This window comes from Crassostrea angulata, chromosome 9 (genome assembly GCF_025612915.1).
Source record: "Crassostrea angulata isolate pt1a10 chromosome 9, ASM2561291v2, whole genome shotgun sequence".
Taxonomy (NCBI): domain Eukaryota; kingdom Metazoa; phylum Mollusca; class Bivalvia; order Ostreida; family Ostreidae; genus Magallana; species Magallana angulata.
In genome coordinates, this window is record NC_069119.1 from 37,420,746 (window position 1) to 37,439,697 (window position 18,952).

General features: G+C 35.6%; 1 protein-coding gene and 1 long non-coding RNA gene across 2 annotated transcripts in view; one reads left to right on the forward strand and one right to left on the reverse strand.

Moving 5' to 3' along the window:
* LOC128163636 (uncharacterized) overlaps positions 1 to 18,952 on the reverse strand; it is a 163,388-nt gene that overhangs the window by 127,950 nt on the left and 16,486 nt on the right. The window lies entirely within an intron of this gene.
* Positions 1,626 to 17,232, forward strand: LOC128163646 (uncharacterized). The gene is made up of 2 exons (XR_008240845.1): positions 1,626 to 1,700; positions 15,736 to 17,232. It is a non-coding gene; the product is annotated as an uncharacterized LOC128163646 (long non-coding RNA).

Below are 18,952 nucleotides of genomic sequence, written 5' to 3' on the forward strand. Positions count from 1 at the left end.
CTGAAAATCTTTGAAACGTCGTAAAATGTGGTTTCTTTAAATACATGTAAAATTGTAAAATGGCGACTCGATTTGCACGTGAATTTTACAATCCGACGTCGAATAGCGTGTTTGAGAGAAAGTCAGCAGCAAGTAAAGCGTCAACATCAGTAGTAAATATTGTCTGATGAATATTGAGGTGCCTGTTATAAAATTAATGTTTCTACAGACTGAGTGAGTTACGAATAAAGTACATTGTAAATCACAGGTCAGTCCAAAATTAAACACATTTGTATCGTAAATTGAATGTTTATTGTATGTTTGAAAACACATGCACACTTGTAGAAGAAACTGTGCCATTGATCGGTTGAAGTTCGATAAAATGTAATTAATGTAATATTCATTGTCAGTATCTGTTGTGAATTCTTTGGAATAAGCTCAACAAAATAAATATAATGCCTCAACTAAAACTAATCCGTTGAAAATGAGTGAATTTATCGATGAAGCATAATTGCTGAAATATGAAATGGCGAACTAGTTTAAATAATGTGTTTCTGACAATTGTTTACACCTCTAAAAAAAAAAACAAGAAGCGATTATTGTGTGATCTCTTGGCCAATTATCGCAGTAATATAGTTTATGTAGTCCTGATACAGAGTTAACGTCACAACTGGCAGTTGGGGCATAAATTATCAATACCGCATAAGCAGACAGGGTAACTGCTCATTTAAAATAAAACACAATTTCATACATTATTTAAATGTATGTACAAAATAATTAACAGCTATAATGCTTAAAATATCTGATAAGATTAAAATCAGTTCTCATACTGAAATCGACACATAGATAAAACATTGCTTGTAACACTGCATACCTAACAGAGTTATCGTTCCTTATCCGCTAGGGTCCCCGTGAGAAATACTCTTCCGGTCAGGACCGTAGCAATAGACCGTGGCTATTTATAGCCACCGTCTAAAAAATAGAAATGTCTCATATCAACAAAACTTTCTTAATATCTACTAACCAAGAATAGCAGCACGTGTGTCTTATTTTTCAAACCTCTTTAGAACCCCACCCCCACTACCACCACCCAGCCTCCCCCCCCCCCCCTGAATAACTAGTTCCTAACTCGATAAGGGATGATAATTCGATGTATATATTATTGATATAAACAGATGTGAGAGGATCAAGCACATGTCAGTGTGGGGGTGTGTCCGGTTATGGTGACCTCACAACAGATGGCCATCAGGAGAGGGACTGTGAGGGGACCAGCACACACCAGAGTCAGTGTAAGGGTGTGTCCGATGGTGGGGACCTCACAACAGATGGACATCAGGAGAGGGACTGTGAGGGGACCAGCACACACCAGAGTCAGTGTAAGTGTGTGACCATTAGTGGTGACCTCACAATAGATGGCCATCAGTAAAGAGACATTGGATATGGAGATAATGGTATAGAAACAGGTAAAACACTAGTGTATATATGAGTATATAAATAGAGTAGGGCTGAAACTGAGGAAATCAGATGTGGACAATATGTTGTGGTCAACCAACCACTGAGTGATCATGGATATTACAATACAGACAATAAAACCTTGATTCCTTCTGACGTCATCAATATATAGAGAGAAGTCAAGTCAGCGCTTCTCAAAATGACAGTTTCCATGTGTCTGTTATTATGTTCAGACAGATAACAGTATTATACATGGTTCATGTAGTCAGGTAAGCGTGTTTTAATTAAGGACCACAGTTAGTTGAGCATTTTAATTTCCAGATTTGGTTTCAATTTTTTTTCTCATCTGCCTCCTCATTGGTAGACAAGATGATGGAACACCATAGGAACACCATACTAAATGGATAAGTGTGTCAATTTGTAAATTTTGAATTTACAGTGTGGCAGTAAATTATGGTGTTCTGATAGGGCCACTTCGACCTTCGCCTTTAGGTCGAGGTGCAAGAGTGCGAAGGCGCGACGGCGAAGGAGCGAAAAATGCGACGGCGAAGATGCGAAGGCAAAGAAGCGATACTATTATCACTCCTTCGCCATCGCAACTTCCTACTCTCGCCTTCACATCTTCGCGCTTTCGCCTTCGCCTTTTTATAATTGTGGAGCTCTCTATCGTTTAAAGACAACTTTAGCTGTATGAAAGGACATCTGAGGCAGACGATGAAGTTTTTAGAATTTATTTTCAACAACCTGCGCAGATCCATAACTTTTTCTAGGGGGGGGGGGGGGGGGAGTCGATGGATAATTATATTTGAAAGGGGGGGGGGGTTCCGAGACATATTTTGGAAATGTTATTACATATAATTAATTAATTAAATTTTACGGGGGGGGGGGATCCGGACTCTCTCTCCCCCTTTACTGCATGTGTGAAGTTATAAATATTGAATTTTCCAGGGGGGGGGGGGGCCCTTCTCCCCCTCTAGATCCAAACATGAGCAAGGAGTGTCGCATAATGAGATTAGAATTTTACTGTGTTTGATCCATGGTAAACAGACAGCTGGTAAGTGACAGGAGTCTGTGTATATATACATTATGTGCATGCGTACCAATAATACCATGGGTTAATCGGAAAACCTTGGCAAATATCACAGGGGCCAAGCCTGTTTTAACATTAATTTCAATGAAACCATGGTTACATTGAAATTTTAAAACGGGCTTGGCCCCAGTGGCGAATACTGTGCTTGCATCACTTCTTCGTAATCGACCGAGACCTACTAAATGCTATCAAAAAAGGCGAAGGCGAAAGTGAGAAGGTGCGACAGCGAAGGCGAAGGAGCGATAGTAGTATCGCTCCTTCGCATTTTCGCCGTCGCATCTTCGCACTCTCCCTCTTTCGCCGTCGCACTGTCATGTTGTAAATTTTGAATTTACTGGGTGGGTGTAAATACAAAATTTACAACATGACAACTAGTCGGAATTAGAGTTGTCGATACATATATTTAGGAAACCCGCAATAGAATGAAAGATGTTATGAACAATTACGTAACATACATATAACAAATTTGAACATGAGACATATCATATATATGAATAACACTTGTTTTAGTGTCTCAAAATATTTGAAAAATAACTACAATCGATAACTGTAATGGTTTTCAATTCAGATCGTTATATGTATAAATGGAATATCATTTCATCGAGTGCCCAATATAAAAATATCTAAACGTATAATGATAAAAGAAACAAATAAATCTAAAACTACCCGTTCCGGACATGGACACATATACTATGACAGAGTCCGTATTGAACAACGATTCCTAACTGATCCGCATACATTGTGATGTAAATATCCACGTTTTAAAACTAACCGAATGTGAAAGTAAACAAATTAACTTTATTAACTTCCGGAGTTAAAGAGTTAGACTAAATTTAGATTACGCGCCAAATTCAAATGCCAAATTGGAAATTACATTAAGGATCAATTAGAAATCAAAAGAATTACATACAAAACCTAAACTAGTCTAAAACTAATAAACTACAACGCTATTCATTAACATGACCGCCATTACCAAAAATATCATTTCTATACAAAAAAAACGGCTAAACAATTATCAACTTTGCTATCAAGAGCAAAGTTGAAATACATTAAAAAGGAATTATATTGAACCAAAGGAAATAGATAAGGGCTTGTTAAAACTCTAGTTCTAGTTAAAAAAAACCTAATAAAACAAAACTTAAACATACCTGAATAATAGAAGAACGCAAGTCGGAATTAGAGTTGTCGATACATATATTTAGGAAACCCGCAATAGAATGAAAGATGTGCGGTCCCAAGCGCTAATTCTAATTCCGACTGCTTGATTAAACGACCAATCGAATTCAGGGATTGTTAACATGTGACCTTATCTTAATTCGATGTCTTTGTCCGAAAGAGTAAGTAAAATTACATAATCAGGGGTTTCGAAAAGGAATACTAAATGGCTCTCGGCTAAAACGTCTAACAAGCTATCACCTTGATAATCCCACGAATAAACAAATGTAAGGCAAAATTTGGAGATCAAAGGTTATGAAATGGACATGTGGGATTACTCAATTAGTGTCATCTTTTGTTAGCAGGGGAAGTGAGAAACTCTATTACGATAAATAAAAAAACTAAATTTACACAGTACCGAAAAAGGGGACATGCCAAACAAGGTGTTTTTCTATTAGATTACCTAGTTAATTTAACCACATTCATTATGCAAGAAATATCTTACATGTAGGAATGTACTAAAGAAAAATAAATAAACATCATTTTATACCGAGCTCAAATTCTATAAAATAAAAGGTATACAACTTGCTAAAAATGATTATGATATTGATATATAATGCTTATACTTATAAAATGTTTAAAATACACGACTTGATATAAAAAAGAACAGTGAAAATTGTATCCAAGTAGGTTTAAAAGTTTTGAATTTACTGGGTGGGTGTAAATACAAAATTTACAACATGACAACTCCACCCTTCTCCAATTGGCTTTAGACCCTAAAGCCTGAAAAATAAAATTGAGTAATACACATAGAAATAAGACATAAAAAGTCAGTGTTTTAACCAATATCCACACACATAAACATCAAACACAACTAATAAACATATATACAAAGTACTGTTAGTACATGTAACTCACTAATATGATCAGTTATATGAACAAGGATAAAATTATGAGTACAGAAATGGAAAATCCATGATTCAGTCCATTAAATGCATCACCACAGTCCATAATAAATGTCCATGAACAAAAGATCACTGGTTGGATTATTGCTGGATGATTCATCCTTTGAAATCGCAAACGTTATTTCATGTGAGAGTCTCTGATAACTTCAAATAGAACGAACAGTCTTTGAGAATACCGAAAACATCCTCATTAGGATGCGGATGGATAAGCGTTGAATTGTGACGCGATCTTGCCCAATGGAGACTCCTATACTGAAATTTAACTAAATAAAGAGTCAATAACACATACACACACTTGCATTCAAACAAAATTAAAAATTCAAATGGAGCCTTGTATTTCACTCATAAATAGAGTTCACATAAAAATGCAAGTATTGCGACAAAGTTGAATAAAAGAGTAAAAATAAGAAAAAATATTAAATTCTAAAACAGAGGGGAAAAAAAAAATTTGTACGGTAAGGGGGGGGGGGGGTTAATCAAATTACCAGCTTTATATCTCAATATTATGAAAGGAATTAAGAGGTGTGAACATTCTTTGATGGCCTAACAAAACATATGCACAGAAAGGTTGATGAAGGATGTTTTTGAGTGAGAAATATTGAAGTAAAGAAATATTAAAAGATTGTTTAACTTGAATAGTTTTTGAAGTCAATTTGTTTGTAATTTCAAAGTTTTCCCAGATTACAATCATTTTGCAAAAAGAGAGAGAAATATCCTTAACTGTGGGGTTGGTAATTGTCCAATAAGTAGGACACAATGGTAAATGAATCACTGGTATAGTAACACATGTGCCACCAGATGTAACCTCAAGATAAAGTGTTGTTTCTCTGTGTTTCTTTCTTGAACAGAAAATCATTACAAAAATAATTATGATAATAATAAAAATTAATATGGCTAATGCAGAGAATCCATGAATCCATTGAAATTCTGACAAAAATGAGTTATTAATAGTATCTTCTACTTCTAATTGTTTATCTACATTCTCATAAATGAAAGATGGTAACTTATCAGAATTAACGTTGACCACTCTTTGTAAAACAACAAGGGCAGTTGCTAACTTTCTGATTTTGCAAAATAAAAAGATGCAAGCAAAAATGGCACAACAAGCAATGATCATTGTAACATACAACATCACAGATTTTGTGTCTAGCCAGTCAGAATCTAAAACAATATCACCATTTAAAAGTGGTTGTGTAAGAGATTTAAAAGCTACTGCATCCTTTTTAGCAGCTTTTGCCAATTTCTTAAGACTTAAATGATAAGATCTGTCATCAACAAGAACATTTGAAAAGGTGTGATTATAGATTTGAAATTGTGGTACAATTGATTCAATGGGATTTGGATACAGGGTATCTCCTAAAGTTGACATCAATCTTGACTCATTGAAAAATTCTTGAAGCAGAGCTAAATTGATTGGATATGAAATAGATACATTTTTGATATGTTTTTGACAATCTACCAGTTTTGGTGTAAAAACAAGGTTTTCTGACAGCAATGAACACTTACAAGGCAGATCATAAATGCAAAATTTACAACCACTTGTGGTTTTCTTGTAATCTTGACAATCAATTTTCAGATTTTTGACATTGTACACTAAAATGGAGGTGGATGTTAGTTCAACCATGTCAGACTTCAGAATACTAGGAACAAAGCGAAAGTTGCACAAGTTTTTAGTTTGGTTTTTGTTATTTGAGAAAAGTGCCATCATGCAGTTTGGGACTTTAACAGGTGTTAAAGGGATATTCGAGGAACAAATAATATAAGGTGGATTTCTGGTGCAATCAGACAGTTGTGCATTTGAAAACGTTGCATATTTATGATGATAACTAGTGACAGCGAAATAGTCTGGGGTGTCCAGAAGTTGAGATGCATGAGTTGAAGTGCTGTTAATAGGGACAGGCAAGGAAATGACTTTATAAAGTTTTAATGGGTACCTGTGTGAGGAAATTGGAAATTTAATGGTGATAAATAGAGATGACCCTTGTCTAACGTACAGAAAATCAGAAGATTTGTAAAATTGCGCTGGATGTTTCTTAATTAAGAAGAATTGAGTATAAGATTTTGATAACTTTCTTTCAATTTGCTGAAGAGTTTGAGCCAAAACTGTTTCCTGAATCAAAAATGGTGTAATTTTTCCTTGAACTAAGCTTTCAATTGCATTTTGCAGATTTGTCAAAGAATTTATGATTGAACTACTTTTATGAACTTGATCTGCAATAATAGTAGAAATGTTAGAAAACGAGTCCTGAAATTCAGAAAAAGTGGTATTAAAAAGGTTTGTTAGTCTTGTTATTTGTTGATAGTTAGTTTGAATACCTCTCATCAAATTAGTTGTACGCTGATCCATCACCTTCATAAAGGAAGAAATATGGGCTGCATGCTGGTGAAGTGTATTAACCATGTTATTTGAGACTTTGGTGAGGGAGTTGATGTGACTGGCTAGAATATTTACATCATTCATAGTAGCAGTTCCAAATAAACCACTAAACAAAGAACCAACAAATGGTAAAAGTGCTCTTGTATAGCGACTTGGTTTCAATTCCCTAAAGGAAGTTTGGGGAATGAGGGTGTGAATTGACTTTACAGTGTGATTCACATGAATCATAGTTTCCATATGCAAGGAATGAACATAATGCATAGTATGATTAATTAGGTGACAAAAAGAACTTCCCGTGCACGTAGGAATGTCCTTAACCGATGAGAAAACTGGTAGCCTTATTTGAAAAGTGTGAGTCCAACTTTCCTTGGATAGAATAAGTTTGCCATCTTCCTTGAAGATAGTGCCGTAGTTAATCCTCTGAACAAATTTTGAGTCAGTCGAAATTGATGCTGATGTCAAGGGGATGCATATCAAGAAGATAACCATCATGGAGAACAACCAGTTTGACCTATCTGCTAATGAACCTACAAAAATGCCAAAGAAAAAAAAAAAATGGTGGAATGGTCGGTGGCCATATGAAAACATGGGATCCTACATGTAATCACGCACTATTAGACAACAGTCAAGCTGTTAGGATTTGGCACTTAACATTCCAATTCAGATATAAAACGCTTTTAGAAACAAAATAATAATACACCAAAATAAAAGTGTAGGACCAAAGCAAACAGAACTACAAGTTGAAAACCTAGTGTTACCCGTTCCTAAATCTGGATTAGTTGATAATGCATCAAAAGTGACAAACATGCAACATGTTTTGAAAAAAAATAATGGTGAAATGAACTGTTAAATCATACAGCAGTTGAATAAATAACCAGAATGGAACAAAAAAACAAGTTAGAGTTCTAAGAAGTGTACTTCCTTCTTGTTCCCTTGAGAGTATACTCTCTGTTAATGTCTCTTAACATATCATCAGAAAACACAGAATCTGGTTCCCAAGTTCTCTCTCCAGTTTCCCATTCAATTCTGAACTCTCTTTGCCCATTTCTGAACCGACCTTTTATAATACGTTTGAAAACATATGTCTTATCAGAAACTGGTTTGCGTCGTTGTGTTTGGGGCAAGGGTGGATTTGGAGCCGGGGGTAAAGCAATTTGTTGAGATTGGTCATTAGATTGAGAGTCTAAGGGGGCAGGTTGATTTGGCTGATTGTTGAAACTAAGGTCTGCTCGATGTACATCAGGATCATAGTATGGACGTATGATAGCAGCATTGATTAAAGATTTTAGAGGACGCATATTAGAAACCCTGATGAGTTTGTAAGTATAATTTGGTCCCTTTTCTGAAATTATGAATGGTCCTCCAGATTTGTCATAGAGTTTTCGAGAAACACCTTTTGGAACTTTATGAATTTTTAGAAGAACTTTATCGCCAATTTGAAAATCTGGAATTTTGGTTTTTTGATCGTATCTTGCTTTGTTTCTTTGCTGAAAGTGTTTCTCGTTCTCTCTAGACACTTCTTGACCGACTTTGAGGTTTTCCAAAATGTGTTTTAAATATTGTTTGGCATCAGGAGCTAAAGATTCTTTTGGAATGACTGATGTGTCAAATGGCAGGTGCATATCATCACCAAACATAAGGTAAAAGGGTGCAAACTCTGTAGACTGATTGCAAGGAGATTTTCTGAAAGCCATCATAACACTAGGCAAATATTTGGGCCATTTTTCTGGGTGAGACTCACAAAATGCTCTTAAGGACTGTGCAATGACACTGTTTTGTCTTTCACAAGCAGAGTTAGTTTGAGGATGATAACTAGATGTTTTATGCCTAGTTATGTCAAAGATTTCACACAGAGCAGAAACCAATTTAGACAGAAAATTTTGGCCTCTTTCAGAAACAAGAATTCTAGGGCTACCATATCTACAAAAGATTTCTGCATACAGAATACCTGCAATTTCCCTTGAGTCCATTGTCTTTAAAGGGAAAGCTTCAGTCCAACGGGTGTGACCATCAACACACAAAAGAATATATTGAAAACCCATATTTGTTTTTGTGATCGGGCCAAGAATGTCAACATGCCATCGCTCAAACTTAGTAACAAGGGGCATGTAGGTCATTGGGGGTTTTGCAATATGATTTGTTGCTTTGGCACGTTGGCAACGGTCACAAGATCTTACATATTCTGCAATATCTTTATGCATTTTTGGCCAATAATATTTCTGAATGAGTGACGACTTTACCTTATCAATGCCTAAGTGTCCTCCGCCAGCGAGACTGTCATGATAAGAAATAAGAGCATCTAACCTGAGTGGGGTTGGCAACGCTACCTGTTTTATAAATGCCATTTCCTTTGGAACCTTTTTGCATCTACGTTGGTACCAATGGTAAAGTACTCCATCTACCAGACTAAAATGTTTTGATTCAGCAACAATGACATCATGAAGTTTCTTGTCTTCAGGAAGGGTTTGGTCGTTAAGGTATTTCATGATATCAGAAAAATCTGGGCACTCACCTTGCAATTTTGAGAGAGTCTCTGAGTCATCTACTGTTGTTTGAAGCTGTTCAGCATTAAGGGCACTTACCTCATATACAGGTTCTTCTTTGTAATACAATGTAACCATTGCTGCTTCAGGATTTTCTTTCATGTCTTCATTACAATCTAATTTGACTTCACATACCTGTGCAGTGTCATTTTCCTCATACTGTCTGCGACTCAGAGCATCTGCTACAACGTTTGACTTACCTGGTCTGTGAATGATTTCAAAATTGTACTCCTGCAGGCGAAGTGACCATCTCTCAAGTCTACCATTATGTTTTGCTGTCATTAGCCAAACAAGCGATTTGTGGTCTGTCACAACTGTAAATTTGGTATTTGCAAGATAAGTGTGATAGTGTTCTATACCTTTCAATACCGCGTAGCATTCCTTGTCTGTTGTGGACCATTTTCTTTCCTCACTCGTTAGTGACTTACCTCCATATGCAATAACATGCTCTTTATTGCAAGTATCTAACTGTGATAGAGTATAACCAATTGCATAATCTGAAGCATCACAGGTCAGAATGAAAGGTTTCTCTGTATTGGGGTAAGCAAGGACAGGCGTAGAAGTTAGAGCTTGCTTGATGGAATCAAAAGAACTTTGACAAAGTTCAGACCACTCAAATTTTACATCCTTTTTAAGGAGTGATGACAAAGGCGAGGCCAATTTTGAATAGTTTGGTATGAATTTCCTATAATAATTTGCCATCCCAAGAAAAGATCTAATTTCCCGTTCAGTTTTTGGAATTGGGTAGTCTTTAACAGCTTGCATTCTCTCCTTGTCAACCACTACACCATCAGCACTAAGGATAAAGCCAAGATACTTTATTTCATCCTTACCAAAGTCACACTTGTCAGGATTCAGCTTGAGGTTTGCATCTCGAAGTCTGCTGAAAACCTGTTCCAAGTGATTCAAATGTTCCTCAAATGTTTGACTAAAAACTAATATGTCGTCAACATAAACAAGGCAAGACTTGAAATTTAGACCTCTTAAGACATGAGTCATAACTGTCTGAAATGATATGGGAGCATTCATGAGTCCAAAAGGCATACGTTTCCACTCATAGATACCCTCTTGTGTGATGAACGCTGCTTTGTGTTTGCTTTGATCACTCATTTTGATTTGCCAAAACCCAGACCTTAAGTCTAAACTTGAAAAGTAACGTGGCTTTGCATGACCAATGGCATCAAAAACAGTATCTAAATGGGGAAGGGGAAATGACAAGGGAACTGTTATTTTGTTCAACTTTCTATAATCTACAGCGAATCTCCATTCACCAGACCGTTTCTTAACCATTACTACAGGAGAATGCCAAATACTGTTGCTAGGTTCTATAATGTCATGCGTTAGCATTTCATCTATATGCTTCCTAATCTCTTCTTGAATATTTGGATTAGCACGATAAAATGGCATACGTACAGGACGAGCCTCGGGATGTGTATCTATGCTATGTTCGTACACATTTGTCTCCCCTAATTCTGACAGATCTTTAGCGAAAATGTCCCTATTGCTTTTTAGAAAATTGGTCAATGCGGTTTTCTGTTTTGAAGTGAGTTTGGAATTAGTCATGTCAAATGAAATGTCATCCTTAGTATTCCCATTTTTAGATGTTTGAATATTTGAAACTTCAGCATCAAAATTTTTTATTGATTTTGAATCAATTTCTGAAACAACAGCCAAAACTTTGTTTTGAGGAATTGAAATATCTTTGTCTGTGGGATTGAGAACTTTCAAATACCCCCTTAAGTTTTTGATATGAACTAGTGATTTTGCAGCACTTAATTGTAATGAGGAGAGATTTTTGGATGGTTCTAGAAGCACTATATCATTTGTTTTTCTCCTGCTAACTTTAACTTCAAGCACAGTTTCTGAATTTGATGGAACTTTGAAGAATTTTGAAGCCCTAGCATAGCCAGCATTTGTTTCCAATGAGCAGACAAGAGGTTTAGCACTGTCACTGTTAATAGACAAGGTATTAGTAGCAAAATCAACTACAACTTTGTTAGTTTCCATGAAGTCCACACCAAGAATGAAAGAATGATGAAGATCTTTGATAACATGCACAGAGAATTCATAGACATGACCTGAGAATGATATTGGTAGCACTAATTTTCCTAAGACTTTAAGTTTTTGCCCTGATACACCTTTTATAAATAAAAAATCAGGTGATTCTAATTTGGAATTTGAAAAATCTGTTTTGCTAATAAATGACTGGCTGACACATGAAATGCTTGCCCCTGTATCGATCAAAGCAAATGTTTTTGTTTTGTTAATTGAAATTTGAATAGTATTCTTTTCAATTCTTTGTGTAAAATTTACAGAGGCACAATCACTTTTATCTTGATCTTTAGAATTTTTTCTCTGAGATTTACTGGTAGCACTATAATTCTGAAAGTTTTTGCATCTACCAATGTGCCCACTCTTGGAAAAACCTCGAGCAGGCTCGAGTCCCTATTTCTCTAAACCTAAGGCTTTACGAAATAAGTAATTCTTACACACACGTTGACGGTGACCCTCTTTGCCGCAATAGTAACATTTTTCGTTTCTAGCTCTACAATGAGATTTTGAAATACAGGACTCACCACATCCAAAGCACACTCTCTTTCTCTCTCCTCTGCTGTCTTGTAGATTCATAGGCTGTTGTTGTTTTTGCTGGGGTGGGCGGTGGGGGACTCGGTTGGAGGGGTTCGGTTCCACCGCTGCAACAGGCGTCATCAGCTGTTGCATGGAGGCCATAGCAGCATTGACAGAGGCTTGGATGGTGGCCGTGATGTCTTCTCCCATCGGGTTGGACATGCTGATACCACGTTCCACCAGCCTTGCTTCCTGACGTAGGTCCTCCATTGTCTTTGGTTTTCGCATGTAGACATGGCCCCGAAGTGCTTGCCGTAGTCCCTTGACAGCCTTTTTGGTTAGTTCCGCCTCAGTGATGGTCAGATCGGATGCTGCCTGCTGAAATCGAAAAATATACGAATCTAGGTCTTCATCAATACCTTGTCTGATCTCATCAAGGTCAAGGTCTTCTTCTGTTTTCCTGTATCTAGCAAAGAATGCTTGCTTAAAATTTGTTAAGGAGGCTCTTGTCGTCAACTGGAGCTGGTAAAACCAGTGCTTGACTGGTTCTGTAAAATAAAAAGGCAAAATATTAAGCGCCTGGTCATTGGTCATCTGGTACAGTTGGATGTACGAAATAAAGTTCATCCACCACTGCACCACTGAAGACACTCCATTGTATGGCGCCAAATGGACAGAGACTTTGGGCGGCATGGCGGTTACTGCTGCAGTTGCTTGTGAGGCAGGTGGTGCAGGTGGGGCTGTTCTTTGTCCTGTGGACATCTGCGTCCCTGTAGTTGCTGTATTTATGCTGGCTGAGGCACCTGTTGAAGTTGTTGCCGTTGACGTGCTGGATCCTCCAGTAGTTTGCGAAGATGCCATACCATTCTGTTCTGACATGGCCCTTGTCTGAACTCCTGTATGATTATCAGGTCTCATGGAGGTTGAGGTTCCGGTGTCTTGTAGACTCTCCACCAGTAAGTTAAAATGAAATTATGTTGTGATGGGAGTTGTTCAACTCTTAGGGGAATAGCTTTTGTTCAAGCTGTGAATTCGCTAAGTGGGGAATTAGCGATTGATGTGCAAGGGACAGGATGTCTTTGTGCACTGAATAATAGAAGAACGCAAGTCGGAATTAGAGTTGTCGATACATATATTTAGGAAACCCGCAATAGAATGAAAGATGTTATGAACAATTACGTAACATACATATAACAAATTTGAACATGAGACATATCATATATATGAATAACACTTGTTTTAGTGTCTCAAAATATTTGAAAAATAACTACAATCGATAACTGTAATGGTTTTCAATTCAGATCGTTATATGTATAAATGGAATATCATTTCATCGAGTGCCCAATATAAAAATATCTAAACGTATAATGATAAAAGAAACAAATAAATCTAAAACTACCCGTTCCGGACATGGACACATATACTATGACAGAGTCCGTATTGAACAACGATTCCTAACTGATCCGCATACATTGTGATGTAAATATCCACGTTTTAAAACTAACCGAATGTGAAAGTAAACAAATTAACTTTATTAACTTCCGGAGTTAAAGAGTTAGACTAAATTTAGATTACGCGCCAAATTCAAATGCCAAATTGGAAATTACATTAAGGATCAATTAGAAATCAAAAGAATTACATACAAAATCTAAACTAGTCTAAAACTAATAAACTACAACGCTATTCATTAACATGACCGCCATTACCAAAAATATCATTTCTATACAAAAAAAACGGCTAAACAATTATCAACTTTGCTATCAAGAGCAAAGTTGAAATACATTAAAAAGGAATTATATTGAACCAAAGGAAATAGATAAGGGCTTGTTAAAACTCTAGTTCTAGTTAAAAAAAACCTAATAAAACAAAACTTAAACATACCTGAATAATAGAAGAACGCAAGTCGGAATTAGAGTTGTCGATACATATATTTAGGAAACCCGCAATAGAATGAAAGATGTGCGGTCCCAAGCGCTAATTCTAATTCCGACTGCTTGATTAAACGACCAATCGAATTCAGGGATTGTTAACATGTGACCTTATCTTAATTCGATGTCTTTGTCCGAAAGAGTAAGTAAAATTACATAATCAGGGGTTTCGAAAAGGAATACTAAATGGCTCTCGGCTAAAACGTCTAACAAGCTATCACCTTGATAATCCCACGAATAAACAAATGTAAGGCAAAATTTGGAGATCAAAGGTTATGAAATGGACATGTGGGATTACTCAATTAGTGTCATCTTTTGTTAGCAGGGGAAGTGAGAAACTCTATTACGATAAATAAAAAAACTAAATTTACACAGTACCGAAAAAGGGGACATGCCAAACAAGGTGTTTTTCTATTAGATTACCTAGTTAATTTAACCACATTCATTATGCAAGAAATATCTTACATGTAGGAATGTACTAAAGAAAAATAAATAAACATCATTTTATACCGAGCTCAAATTCTATAAAATAAAAGGTATACAACTTGCTAAAAATGATTATGATATTGATATATAATGCTTATACTTATAAAATGTTTAAAATACACGACTTGATATAAAAAAGAACAGTGAAAATTGTATCCAAGTAGGTTTAAAAGTTTTGAATTTACTGGGTGGGTGTAAATACAAAATTTACAACATGACAGCACTCTCGCACTTACGCCTTCGCAACTTCGCACCTTTAACCTAAAGGCGAAGGTCGAAGTGGCCCCATCGGAACACCACATGATTGTGATGTTGTAAATTTTGTATTTACTGCCACCCGGTAAATTCAAAATTTACAACATGACAAGTGCTTCCATAAATAAAAAGCTTAAAGAATATGACAGTAATATCAACATCTCTAGTAAAAGTCTTACAAAAATTAAAAAAAACCCAAAGTCCCTATGAATGTATTACCAAGAAAATGTCGAATAACATGTATTATTATACTTTCATGTTAAATACTGAAATCTGATTGGTTTAGACGCAGTTGATAATCCGTTCTATTACCCTCAGCGTTAGCAACACACTTGGCAACGGGTAACACAACGAATTGTTACATGCGCGTAATTTATTTACTGTAAAATAGATCACATTGAAAACGGGTTCCACTACCTTTTAGAATGTAACATATTATCTTCGATTCGAAAATCTTAGCATGAAAAGACAATGTAATCAATCATATACTGTAAAGTTCTTTAATTTGTTGTAGAATCACAACTTTGAAAAATCTATATATTCATAAGTTTATGCGATTGTCTATTCCTAATGTACATAATGATTTAGCATTGCTTACTATTACGGTTTAACCGTTTGTATACAGGTATACATATGTAAATATGTTTATATGACTTGTACCCATGTACTATATATTAGGATTGGGAGAGTAAATGAATTGATTTCAAAGATAGCAAGTTTAATTGTTGGAGGAGCCTGGTCCCGCCTCAACTCTGAGTTTCAAATGTATGTATTTTCTTAAAGGATTTGATCTGAGAACAGAGAATTGGGGATGTTAAAATGTTTGTATTGTTGATAACTTCTACCATAAATGAGCGTTTTAAAATAAAATTCTACCCCAACGTGATGAAAAATAATCCTAAAGTCGACAACTGTTGGTAAAACACTTTCTTTTCAGGAAATCTGCATTACGTCCTAGAACAATGAACGAAGGCACAGCAAAGTAGGAGGATGTTCATGTAGAAACCAGGCGAGTGTAGCGGGCACCAGGGCCCCCACCCAGAGCGGCTGTTACGTCTCCGTAAAGTGCCGTGGTGGACTAAAGCATGACGAGATTGAGAATCCTTATCAGACCATTCCCTTTTTAAAGCAAGGTTCTTCTAGATCTTAAACCGCTAAATGGAATTCCAAAAAACTTTGTAGGTGTTAAGAAAACGCTGTGAAGATGTTCATATAACCAAAAACCTTCCACTTCATTAATTTATACTGAATATATAGTACATAATGAACAGTTTCTAAGCGCAACTCCTCGCAAACCGCTGCACGGAATTTTGTAAATCCTTCTAGCTTTTTATATATAATTAGGACATAATGTGTGAACGTGCATAATACCAGTAATTACTAATTCCATCATTTTTTGCGTTTCTGTACATTTCAATTTATAATTTTATTGTCGTTAAAAAAACCAGTATAGACATGCATGTCAGATTGCAGGAAAATTTGATACGATAGATTTTTGAGGAGTTATGTCCCTTTTAAAATCAAATCACTTTGTTTATAAAAATACATATCCTGCTTTTTATACCTGATAAACCACCATACTGAGGTAGATTCACAATACTTAGATGATTATTTTGATCCATTATTGTCTCCTTGTTCTTTGTAAACTGCACAGAGTCTGACTATTAAAAAAATATAACTATATGGATAGTTAAATGTATTTTATTCCCTTTCATATGTACATCAAATGTGAATCAAAAATGAGATTACTTGGGAAAAAACATAACATGAAGCGCAAAAATGCAGTATCTGTGCATACAAAAAACAGCACCACTGTAAAAGAAGCTGATCTGACTTTCAGTTCAGGGATGACGTTAAAATCAATAGTATTCTCATATCTAGAAATGTTATTAAAAAAAACTGTCGTTTTACAGGGGGGCATAGAAAGATTTTGTACTTGAGTTCGGACAACATTAAATTTACTTAATATTTCAATTTTTAATATTTAGGATAAATTTAAATATATTAAACAAGCTTTGTCCCAGATGGATTAGATTTTAGCAATGTGCCATTTAACTGACTAAATTAAAGTGGAATTCTGTAGATATGTACACCTATAAAAGCTAGTCATCCCTATATTTCATGTTAACTAAGTTCAATGATCAATATCATTTCTATCAGCTATAATTATTAATTTTAAATTATTAAAACATTGATCAAACATTTATGCATGTACAATGGTTGTATGTATTTAAACTTCTCAAAAAATATTTTCAAATACTTCAAGTTGACAGACATAGAGATAAAGGGAAAAAAAAATGGGTGAACAATATTGAATAATTGTTTTAAGAAGACATAAAATTTTGGAATCAACATGTAAGTAAAACCAAGATACATGTATAATTGATGAGAATTTTCATTTTAAAAAGCAGTTCTCTGAGAAATCATTTACCCATTTGAAACAACAGTTCCGTTACATCACTGAATAAGTTTGTGTAGAGCTATAAACACATGGTCCGTTACATCATTGCATAAGTTTGCGTAGAGCTATAAACACACAATCCGTTACATCACGGAATAAGTTTGCGTAGAGCTATAAACACATGGTCCATTACATCACTAAATACGTTTGCGTATAACTTAAAACACACGGTCCGTTACATCACGGAATAAGTTTGCGTAGAGCTATAAACACATAATCCGTTACATCACTAAATACGTTTGCGTAGAACTTAAAACACATGGCCCGTTACATCATGGAATAAGTTTGCATAGCGCTATAAACACATGGTCCGTTACATCACTAAATAGGTTTGCCTAGAACTTAAAACACACGGTCCGTTACATCACGGAATAAGTTTGCGTAGAGCTATAAACACACGGTCCGTTACATCACTGAATAAGTCTGTGTAGAGCTATAAACACACGTTCCGATACATCACAGAATAAGTCTGTGTGGAGCTATAAACACACGGTCCGTTACATCACGGAATAAGTTTGCGTAGAGCTATAAACACACGGTCCGTTACATCACTGAATAAGTCTGTGTAGAGTTATAACACACAGTCCGTTACATTACTGAATAAGTCTGTGTAGAACTATAAACACACGGTCCGTTACATCACGGAATAAGTCTGTGTAGAGATATAAACACACGTTCCGTTACATCACGGAATAAGTTTGCGTAGAACTATTAACACACGTTCCGTTACATCACGGAATAAGTCTGTGTAGAACTATAAACACACGGTCCGTTACATCACGGAATAAGTTTGCGTAGAACTATTAACACACGTTCCGTTACATCACGGAATAAGTCTGTGTAGAACTATAAACACACGGTCCGTTACATCACGGAATAAGTCTGTGTAGAACTATAAACACACAGTCCGTTACATCACTGAATAAGATACTGGTATCCGTCTCTTCAGAAAATACTTTGTCCGATTACATCAATAACTGTGTTGGGATATTTTAAATGGAAAATCATGGTCAGGAATCCACAATGTTTGTATTCAATAGCAGTCTTCATATCTAATGGTGAAAAAAAAGACACAATTAATTATTATCTTATTCATATCTCCAGTCCATTTCCATTACATTTTAATCCACATAAAGCAACAGACAGCCATGTTTTGATGATCACAAAGTGTGAAATAAACAGGAGTCAGTATTACAGTCCATGTGAATTATACACAGGTCAATTTCAGCTGCAGATGTTGAACAAAGGGACAAACAACATGTGTGGTTTTGAGAGCAGACTAGATTTGTACAGAAACATTTACAACCTGTCAATATCCAAGCTATCTCCATTCTACAGCTGATGAGATGAACATGGCCTCCTCATTAGGACAGGGTCTGTGCTCATCTACAACTAGAGATTAATTAGCTGTTAATTGATAAATCAACATCATACAGTATATATAAGAAAGAGCTACATTGACAAATAAGTTTAACCTAATCACATTGACACATGCTTTAATAGTTATGTAATTAGTTAAATCATTTCATTCAACTTGTACTTGTAACAAAACAAATTACAAATACATGTGTCACTATATTAATATCTGGTTTATTAACTACAATGACCTGTTTTATTAATTAACTAATTAGAATGACATGTGACTGCACATCTTATTATAAAATACATTCAATTTATATTTATTTTAGACAGA